At 36.6% G+C, this 10,150-nt stretch overlaps 1 long non-coding RNA gene across 1 annotated transcript; it reads left to right on the forward strand.

Annotated features, from left to right (window-relative positions):
• Positions 1-448: 448 nt before the first annotated feature.
• Positions 449-7,336, forward strand: LOC141906088 (uncharacterized). Its single transcript, XR_012619300.1, has 6 exons — positions 449-506; positions 1,941-2,156; positions 3,093-3,199; positions 4,078-4,170; positions 5,182-5,301; positions 6,158-7,336. It is a non-coding gene; the product is annotated as an uncharacterized LOC141906088 (long non-coding RNA).
• Positions 7,337-10,150: the final 2,814 nt, after the last annotated feature.

The following is a 10,150-nucleotide window of genomic DNA, read 5'->3' on the forward strand; positions in this document are numbered from 1 at the left end:
ACGTAAACGTATTATCATATAATTCGAATCGACAATCAAATCACGCAAATACGGTTCGAAGAGTAAATTAATGGAAGTTCAGACAAATCCAAGCTGTCAATCACAATCATCGTTGAAAACGATAAAAAGGAGACGGCCGGCCTGACTGACTTATTAATTATCAATAGTGAACCGATTACGTGAATGTCGGTCAGCCCGGTCAAAGACCGGAGCTGACCGACGAATCAACTGATGCTTACCAAGTCTGGCTGTCAACTGCCAAACTGAAATGATGGGAGTCAATACGACCGGTAAAACAGTTAATATCGTTAAATAATGATAATCGGTTGACCCCAGCATCTCAGCATGACAACGGGCAGCTCAGCCTGGTAACCCCACCCCGCTAGCCCAACAACTGACATGACAACCGACACACCAGCTGATAGCGCCGCCACTCGCGTGCCACGGACACTACCAGCATGATTAAAATTTACGGATACTTAGCCGGTTAAAAATACACATTTTAAGTAAGTGATCCCACCCCCTATACAACATATCAATACACAATATCTATATACAGTATACATCTTAAATTCAACAAAAGTAAATAGAGTAACATCTAACAAACCTATCCCGCCCCCCTCTAAATATTATTCCATTCAATTCAATTCAATACATTTGAATAAATACATACAATTGCACAGACGCTACAATATCAATACACGAAAATTCTACATATTATTCAATTCAATTCGATTTAATACATTTTAATAAATACGATTGCACAAACGCTACACTACCCCCCCCCTCCAGATCTGGACGTCCTCGTCCAGAAAATAACTATATTACATAACAATTTAATTAAAACTTCTTCTTCAAAATAGTACAAAATTTACACTCCACCTTGCTTCCTACCGGATAAACTAAGACAAATTCCCCCCCCCCCCCAAACATCTCGCCAACGTGCCTGTGTTCGATCATTTTCTTTCTCGGGTCCGACGTCACATCTACTGGTATTAACGGAATTGTCCATGGCTTAGCATCTCGCTCTGACGTTTTTGGTCGCAACTTTTCTGTTGGAATAAATTTCTGCGGACTGTTGAAAGGACTTAGGCTCGGCGTCACTACGGTCGTTTCTTCTTTCCAGTTTCCGGTAATTTCTAATAGTTCCTCGATTGATACTTCAGGTACTTCAATTATAGGTTCTGACTGTGTTTTCGTTTCCATCGGAACTTTCTGTACTACTGAACAAGGAATTGCAGGTAATAATTCTCTCTCACACCGTTCCGTTTGCTCTACTGTTCGTATAAATCGGCTTGAATGCCCTTTGACTGCATTCAAATCTTTCGGATGACTTTTCTCTACATGTTCCTTCATCAGGCTCACTCGATGCGAATTGAATACGCACAGCGTGCACTGAAATAATCGGGTATCGGATATACCAACGTTCTCTTTTCTCGACGCTTTATTTCTGCAGTTCCTTAGATGCTTTCGTTTATTCGTGCCTTCCGATAATGATCGCAAGCAGTATGAACATTTCCACAGTCTCTCGAACGTAGGAGCCATTTTCATTAAGCTAAAAAAAAATATAAATTATCACATCTCAGTTATCCACCGGCGTGGCTTTCGTACTACCCGGCCCCCTCTCGTTGTCTGTTCGCTTGAGGTCACGAACTCTTCATCTTGGACCGTATATTCTTCATTATTCTCGCTATCTTTAGTTGCCATATATGGCTTTAATCTGTTAAAATGTACTGTCTTTTCTACCCCTTCATCTGGTAATTGTATTCTATAAACTACATCATTTACTTCCCCCTTCACTATACAGGGTCCTATCCACCTATTCGATAATTTCTTCGATCGACCTTGTGGAACCATCGGCGTGAATAACCACACTAAATCATTGATTAAATATTTACTACTCTTCGTTTTGATATCGTAATTTTTCTTATTTCTTGTAGCTTTACGCCCGGTGTGAACACGTACTTCCTTGAATGCCTGTTCCAGACATTTACTCAAAGAATTGATGTACGCGGTATAAGATTTCTCTACATGAGAAGACGGTCCACCCACAGTTACATCATTCGGCAAATCTACCTCGCTACCAAGCATCAAGTGATTAGGAGAATAACCCGTAACGTCATGTTTTGTGGCTCTGTACGCCATGGTTACATAAGGTAAGCATTCATCCCAAATCCTCTTGATCGTCCTGTATTGTCATTGCTAAACAATTTAGTAGGGTTCTATTGAATCGTTCAACCAATCCATCAGACTGTGGGTGATACGCGCAAGTTCTCATCTTCTTTATCTCCAATAATACACATAATTCTTTCATCAATCTAGATTGAAAGTTAGCACCTTGATCCGTATGAATTATTCTTGGCACCCCAAACCTCGATATAAATTCTTCAACTAATTTACACGGTACAGTTTCTGCGCTCTGATCTGGTAAAGCATAAGCTTCTACCCATTTCGTAAAATAATCGCAAACTACTAAAATATAGGTCATTCCATTGCGTGAAGTCGGTAATGGACCCAAAATATCCATGGCTATTCTTTCCATTGGAAGACCCACTCTGTATAACTGTAGGCTAGCTTTTGGTTTCACTGCTGGTGTCTTTCGAGCACCACATACAAAACAACACAAGCAGTGCATTCTTACATCTTGCCGGATGTGATGCCAATAAAAACGGCCGTGCACTCCTGTTAAAGTTTTACGAATCCCTAGATGTGCCGCAGTTATAGAGTTATGTAAACTGTGTAAAACTTCTTCTCTATAATCTTTCGGTAATAATAGTAAAATGGATTCACTAAATCCTTCTCTCTGTTTACAGATATATAAAACATCATCTATAATCTTTAACTGTTGCCACCGAGCCCAATAAAACTTAGCATCTTCGCCTAATTCGCTCACATCAGACCATTCTGGTTTGCTATTGCTTTCTATATACGGAAATATCCACTTGAACTCCGGATCATTACGTTGAGCTTGTGAGATATTCATAGATAGCCAATGGCCCTCTGGAGCGAATTGACTATACGTATATCGAGTTTCTGTTATATCTTGTTCCGATACTAAGTTATTTATATTACTCTCTCTCATTTCATTACAGGTACCCTCGTTCTTTCTTGTTATACGATCACATTGTATGCATTCTTGTCTGGATAATGCATCGGCATTACCATGATTCTTGCCGGGCCTATGGATGATCTCAAAATCGTAAGTGCTTAATACGGATATCCACCTCGCTATCTGTCCCTCTGGTTCTTTAAATGACATTAACCACTTTAAAGAAGCATGATCTGTTCTTAAAGTGAAACGCTTGCCCATCAAATAGTATTTAAAATGTTTAATGTACGATACTACAGCCAGCAATTCCCGTCTCGTTACACAATAATTTCTTTCAGGCTTGGCTAACGTACGACTTGCGTATGCTATCACTCTTTCTTTTCCATCCTGAATTTGCGACAAAACTGCTCCTATACCAGTATTGCTAGCATCTGTGTCTAGTATAAAAGATATGTTCGGGTCTGGATATGCCAATATAGGGGCTGTCGTTAATAATTCTTTGATCTTTGTAAAAGCCACGTCACACTCAGGTGACCACTTAAATTCTTTGCCTTTTTCTGTAAGCGTATATAAGGGTTTAGCTATTGAAGCGAACCCTTTACAAAACGAACGATAATAGGAGGCTAATCCCATAAAAGAACGCACTCCCGACGGAGTTACTGGCTGAGGCCATTCTTTGATTGCTTTAACTTTCGCTTCTGTACAAGCAATGCCTTGGTCTGACACTACATGCCCTAAAAATTCAATACTACTTTTGAAAAAATGACATTTCTTAGGCTTGAGTTTTAACCCCGCGGCTCGAAGGCGCTCCAAAACTTTCTCTAAATTCATCAAAGTTGATTCGAAATCTTTGCCAAATATAATGACATCATCTAGATAAACTAGGACTATGTCGTTCAATAAGCCTTCCAGTACTCTCTCCATAAGTCTCTCAAAAGTAGGACCACTATTTTTGAGACCCATAGGCATTTTTCTTAATTGATATAAACCTTGCGGTACTACAAAAGCAGTCTTTTCTTTGTCTTTAGGCGATACCGGAACTTGCCAGTAACCTGCCTGAAGATCGGCTCCACAGAAATACTTGGCTCCCGATAAAGACCTTATCGTATCATCAATTCGAGGTAATGGATAGGAGTCTGATACTGTACATTCGTTCAAAGCCCGATAGTCTAGGCAAAATCTAAGGTTACCATCTTTTTTAGTCACCAATACTATTGGACTGCTCCATGGTGACTGACTATTCTCGATCACTTTAGAATCCATCATATCTTTCAAAAGTTTATCTAATTCTACTTGTTTCGCTAATGGTAAACGCCGAAATCGTTGTTTGATAGGCGGCGTTGAACCTGTATCTATAGTATGGTAAACTCCTTTCGCTTCCCCTAAATCCGTATCTGATTTCGCAAATACATCCGCGTATTTCACAATTGAATTTCGCACTTTTCTAGCTTGTTCCGGGCTCAAACCATCGCAACTACGCTTAATTAAGTCTTCTAGATATTCTAAGGATTCTTTACTCTCTACTTGATTAACTTGATCTGATTTACCACTTGCCTCTTCTCGTGACCATATAGCTCTTACCCTTGATATTTTAGCCATAGAGGTATTTTTATACAATACTCTCGGCTGATCGCCTAAATTTACGATTCTAACTAATATCTGTGATTTTTCCGTGTCCACTACACTACGTGCTACACACATTTCAGGGCCTAACTTCCAATTGTGGTTCGATTCCACCATCGCCCACTTGCCTAAGTACTGTTTATCTTTCTCGTCGATATAGCCCGGCACCGTTATTTCAGATAAAGGCGGGACCTTAATTCTGTCTGTTGATCTAATTAATATTGCGTTCTCGTGAATAGGCGCTATTGGCTCCTCATGCATTTGATGACCTTGACAAGTCACCGTACGCTGTTTTAAATGGATATGACAATCATATGCTGTCAGAAAATCCATTCCGAGAATTGCATCTTCTTTAATTTCGGCCACTATCACTTCCCAAGGTATATTTTTACCAAATAAGCCTAAGGGAATGACCGCTGTACCTCTCACTCTAATACTACTATGATCAGCTGCATAGAGTCGTATAGTTGATTGTTCTAATTTTATCTTGTGATTCTTTATAATTTCAGTATACAAACGATTACTGATGATTGTGTTATGAGCACCGGTATCTACCAGATACTTCACAGACACTCCGTGTACTACTGCCGAAAAATAAATCGCCGATTGTGATTTATCATTTTTGGACAGTACGTATACTTTAGAATCATCTTTCTTTTGTCTATTTTCAATCTCTAAATTCTTTGGGAGACTTGATTTATTTACTCTAGCCGAACCTACTCCCTTTTGAACGGCGCGGGAGAGTTTAAAGGCTGCTGTGTACATTGTCTTGCTATATGACCTTTCTGCTGGCAGTTATAACAAACTACGTTATTACTTGTTCTATATGGTGTTGACTGAGATTTATAATTATTTCTGCGACTATTGCACATACGTCGCACATCCTCTCTTAAACTCGCCATTTCTTTCTTAAGCTCAGAAACCTCATCTGAAACTATTGCTTGTCTTACATATGTTTCTCTTGGAAATCTATCATTCGATGATTCCATCATATATATACTTTCTAAACGTAACGCGTATGAGATTAATTCATCAAAACTCTTTACATCTGATTGCCATAATCTCATTCTCATTTCACCATCGGACAATGCTTCGATGAAATGCGTTCTGGCTAGCTTGTCTCTTTGCACCAAAGAGAATTCAGGATATGCTTGAGCACACAGAATTGTTACTGCTTGTCCCAATTCTTTTTAACTTTCGTGTCTCTTGCGTTTTCGATTGCGCAGTTCGGCCAGATGAACTTCCGCGAAATCCCCTGGACCAAATCTTGCGTCTAAAATCTTACAAATTTCTTGATACTCTAATCTTTCCGTGTTAACCAGCTTAGTACAAACTAGTTGCCTAGCCGCGCCTCGTAATGAAGCGAATAAGAAGTCGGCTTTAACATCGTTTGACCAGTGATTAAGTCTTGCTACTGTTTCAAACCCTAATCTGTAATCTTGCCATGATCCGTCACCTGAATAATTTTCTGGTTTTATCTTACAGATCACGTTTGGTTCTACATTACGGGAACTGGAAGAACTTGTTCTACCTACATCCGCCGAACCACTACTTTGAGACCACGTTCCATCTTGACTCTCGCCAGAGAACGTTTGGCCTGTCGGATTACTAGTCATACTAGACCGATACGACGCGGACTTGCTAACAGGACCTACATCACCTTGAACTATTATAGACGTCTCGTTATTCACAAGACCGTCTGGACTTGATAAATCTTCCGAACTTTTACTACGCATAATTCGAGCGCGCGATGCACGAGTCACAGGATAACTCTTTTTTTTTTGCTGACTTGTACGACTTCGAATCTGTATAAAATACGAAGTCTAAATTGTATGTCCTTGTTTAAAACTTAACTACATATACTACTTAATGCAAAACTTATCGACTCAGGGAACAGGTCAGAATCTACTTAAATATGTATCTGTTATGTTGCGAGGCTATATGAAAAAAATTATTATCTCTCAATCTGGAATCTCAAAAAGAATCATCCCACTTCTGACACCAATTGTAGCGGAAAACGGGGGCAACACGGTGCTACCCTCTCTCTTCTAATATGGCGGTCATTCTTCTGCTCATCAATTTGCTGCTCCAATCGTCATTCATCTAATATGTCAGGAGGTCTTGAAGGTAAAATCTAAAGTCTTCCAAGCCCGCTACGGAGTTCGCTTACGTCGAATGATTTCTGGTAGTGAAACCAAAAAGGGAAATAATATTTCACCGCAAGAGATGATCCTCATGAAAAACCGAGAGAGATAAATCTATAAAACAGCCACGATTTGAAAATTATAGTCTGCTATGTTAAGATCGTGCATACCGAGCACGAATAGCCTATTTTCCGGTATACGGTTATCCTCAGCAACATGTATCTTACATGCCCGTAAGGCCCACAGCATATAATTGAGTTGGCCACCCCAAATTATACCTGGATCTACCCTACATTCGACCGGTCTATAGAATAATCCCGTAACCCTCACTTCATACTAATGGCAGTCCAAAATCCTACCATAGATTCTCCCACCTATGGGCTGTAGGCTCAAAGTCCCTACTAAATAGTCCTCTGCTATTCGTCTCCACCATTTCAATCTTGTCAAAAAGCTGATATCATAAATAATTTTTCCTCAGTCCTTATTAAGGTTCTGACCATTCTCAATAGATAAGTCTGAAGCCGCATATAAAATACTGAATCTAATTATTAATTTATTAAAGTCATACTTTCTTATTATAATTCAAAGTGAATAAATATTAGGTTAATTCTACTATATAACTTATTCTTTTCTTCATCGAATCTACCGTCTAAGTATCTCGTAAAAGAACAAAAACCTATTACGTAAACGTATTATCATATAATTCGAATCGACAATCAAATCACGCAAATACGGTTCGAATAGTAAATTAATGGAAGTTCAGACAAATCCAAGCTGTCAATCACAATCATCGTTGAAAACGATAAAAAGGAGACGGCCGGCCTGACTGACTTATTAATTATCAATAGTGAACCGATTACATGAATGTCGGTCAGCCCGGTCAAAGACCGGAGCTGACCGACGAATCAACTGATGCTTACCAAGTCTGGCTGTCAACTGCCAAACTGAAATGATGGGAGTCAATACGACCGGTAAAACAGTTAATATCGTTAACTAATGATAATCGGTTGACCCCAGCATCTCAGCATGACAACGGGCAGCTCAGCCTGGTAACCCCACCCCGCTAGCCCAACAACTGACATGACAACCGACACACCAGCTGATAGCGCCGCCACTCGCGTGCCACGGACACTACCAGCATGATTTAAATTTACGGATACTTAGCCGGTTAAAAATACACATTTTAAGTAAGTGATCCCACCCCCTATACAACATATCAATACACAATATCTATATACAGTATACATCTTAAATTCAACAAAAGTAAATAGAGTAACATCTAACAAACCTATCCCGCCCCCCTCTAAATATTATTCCATTCAATTCAATTCAATACATTTGAATAAATACATACAATTGCACAGACGCTACAATATCAATACACGAAAATTCTACATATTATTCAATTCAATTCGATTTAATACATTTTAATAAATACGATTGCACAAACGCTACAAATGAACAATGCATTCTATGGTAAGACTTGTGAAAATATTAGAAATAGAAATGATATTGAGTTAGTTAGTAATGGTAAAAGAATTAGACATTTACAAACATACCCTAAATTTATAGGTAACAGAATATTTGATGAAAATTTAGCTGCAGTTAAAATGAGAAGAACTTCTATGAAATTTAATAAACCAATTTATGTTTGAGCATCAGTTTTAGAAATATCAAAATTACTAATGTATGAATTTTATTATAACGTATTACAACCTCATTTTGGAGAAAAACATATAGAAATCTTATATCTAGATACGGATGCGTACATATTAAAGATAAAAACTAATAATCTAGCAAATGATTTAAAAACATTAAAACATCATTTTGATTTCAGTAATTATCCTAAAGATCATGAATTGTTTAGCAATGATAATAAAAAAGTTCCTGGTAAATTCAAAGATGAATTAGGTGGTGAAGAAATGATAGAGTTCATTGGTATTAGATCTAAAATGTATTCATATAAAACTACTATGAAATTTAATAAACCAATTTATGTTTGAGCATCAGTTTTAGAAATATCAAAATTACTAATGTATGAATTTTATTATAACGTATTACAACTCATTTTGGAGAAAAACATATAGAAATCTTATATCTAGATACGGATGCGTACATATTAAAGATAAAAACTAATAATCTAGCAAATGATTTAAAAACATTAAAACATCATTTTGATTTCAGTAATTATCCTAAAGATCATGAATTGTTTAGCAATGATAATAAAAAAGTTCCTGGTAAATTCAAAGATGAATTAGGTGGTGAAGAAATGATAGAGTTCATTGGTATTAGATCTAAAATGTATTCATATAAAACTAAAGAACATGAAGCTAAAAAGTTAAAAGGAATTACCAAAAGTGTAGTAGAAAAGAATATTCATTTCAAAGATTACATCAATTGTATATTCAATGAAGAAGTTAGAAAACATAAGATGAGATGTTTAAGATCAGAAGATCACGAGATGTTTATTGAAGAAATTGAAAAGGTTAGTTTGAATCCATTTGAGGATAAAAGATATATTTTAGATGATGGTACACACACAGTCGCGTATGGTTGCAATTTAGATGAATATCTAAAGTTCAAAAGAGAAGAAACAAAAGAGAAGGAAATAATGAACAGGATTATAACGTGTTAATCAATTTTAATACAAATATGTATTATAAATGGAGAGTAAACAAGCACACAGTGAGAACAACAAATTATTTCTAGACAGAATAAAAAATACTTGAAATGCCAAATCACTAGATTATAAATTTAAGAAGTTAAAAGAATTAACAATCCATAAGAAATATCTAATTACAAATATTGTTACAGTTACTAACAAATATGGAGATAAATTAGTTATACACTTAGAATATGAAGGATTAAAAGGAAATACACCTAAATTCAGAACATATTTACCAGATAAATTTCATAGATTATCAAGTGAAGATTTAGAAGAATCATGTTCAGGCGATTTCTATTTCGTATAAAAAGGTAAGAATGAAAAAGGCCACCATGAAATAGATTTCGAATAAAATATGTAAAATAAATGGTAGAATTAAAAGAATATAGAATACATGTTGATTCTAGAAAACTTACAAATTATAAATCTCATAATTTACTAGTACAATTAGTTAGAGAATTTAAGAATTGTGTTGATTTAAAATTAGTAAATGTAAGTTTATGTAACTCATTTTACAATATATCGGATAAAACTATTGATCATAGACTGTTTATGATTCATGTTAGAAATATAAATAAATGGTTTCATCTATTTTTAAAACCAGGATTATATAATTTAGAAACATTAACTCAAGAAATTAACAGAAGAGCACGATTAAAACTTAGAAGT

This window comes from Tubulanus polymorphus, chromosome 5 (assembly GCF_964204645.1).
Source record: "Tubulanus polymorphus chromosome 5, tnTubPoly1.2, whole genome shotgun sequence".
NCBI lineage: Eukaryota > Metazoa > Nemertea > Palaeonemertea > Tubulaniformes > Tubulanidae > Tubulanus > Tubulanus polymorphus.